Source organism: Octodon degus, unplaced genomic scaffold (genome assembly GCF_000260255.1).
Source record: "Octodon degus isolate 3935 unplaced genomic scaffold, OctDeg1.0 scaffold00022, whole genome shotgun sequence".
Lineage (NCBI taxonomy): Eukaryota > Metazoa > Chordata > Mammalia > Rodentia > Octodontidae > Octodon > Octodon degus.
The window spans coordinates 9,341,648-9,342,891 of NW_004524598.1; positions in this window are offsets into that span (position 1 = coordinate 9,341,648).

Genomic DNA, 1,244 nt, shown 5'->3' on the forward strand with positions numbered 1-1,244 from the left:
ATAAATAAATAAATAAAATTTAAAAAAAAATAAAATAAAAGTGAATTGTCAGATGCAGTTCAGTCTCTGGCAAGCACAGGTCTTGGGAAATGATCAGAACCACACCTGGGAATTTATTGTAGAAAGAGGGGACTGACTGTGTCTGGACCAGGGCCTGGCCTCAGAATATCTTCCATGGTGACTATTTATAGGGTTCTTGTCTATGCTTCTTGAAGCTAGAATAGAAGTAGAAAAGTTCCAGAGAGTGACAGTAAAAATGATCGAGGGCAGAGAACTTTATATATGGTGATAAAAATAAAAATGGTTCCATTTGCAAAAAAGTTTCAGTCTAATGAAGACCAAGGATTATTTTCTCATATTCTAAAAATAAAAAAGAAAAAATAAAAGAAGCAAAACTGTATGAAGCCTAACGGCTTAACAAAAATAAAAAGAAATACCTTTTTATATAGCAGGGACTAAAAAATAGAACCCATTACTGCATGAAGCTGTGACTACAGGGAGTGTCAACGCTATAGACAGCTGGAGCAGCGTTCAGCCAGCCGGGCAGCTGCCTTCCTCCCAGGGGAGCCAAGTTCGAGCTAAAGCGGAGGATGGTGTCTGTTTGCTCATGGCTCCGCATAGAGCTTCTCGGGAATTTCACGTCTGCGAGTTTTACACTCTAAGATTTGGCTGGCATTGTTGAAACAAATGGTGGCTGGGAGCGAAATGTAAAGACAAGAAAGTAGTCTATCCCCCCACGGGCGTCACTTGCTTGGAGTGCTTTGGAATTGTCCATGGAAGTGGCCCATTAACTAGAGTTCAGGGCATAGGGTGTTCACCAGAAATAAGTGGCTTATTTTTTTTCTCCACATTTAAATCTACTTAAGATATTTCTCAAGGGGCCGGGGAGATGGCTCAGTGGAATAACTGCTTCCCTGGCAAGCTCAAGGGCCTGAGTTCAATCCCTGGTTCCACCAAAAAAAAAAAAAAAAAAGTGTTTCTCAAGTCATTATCTGGGGAAGAGAGAGAGACAGAGCAAGAAAGAAAGGCCGCAGAAGGAGACCAGAGTGAGAACCAGCTCACAGAGAAAAGGTCATATGGGGCAGGCTTTCTCTCCCAAGACCTGTGACTTTACATTAGCTAGTAAAAATAAAAGAATAGGGGCCAGAGAGATGGCTCAGTGGAATAAGCGCTTCCCTGGCAAGCGCAAGGGCCTAAGTTCAATACCCGGTTCCGCCAAAAAATAAAAGAATAAATAAATCTTT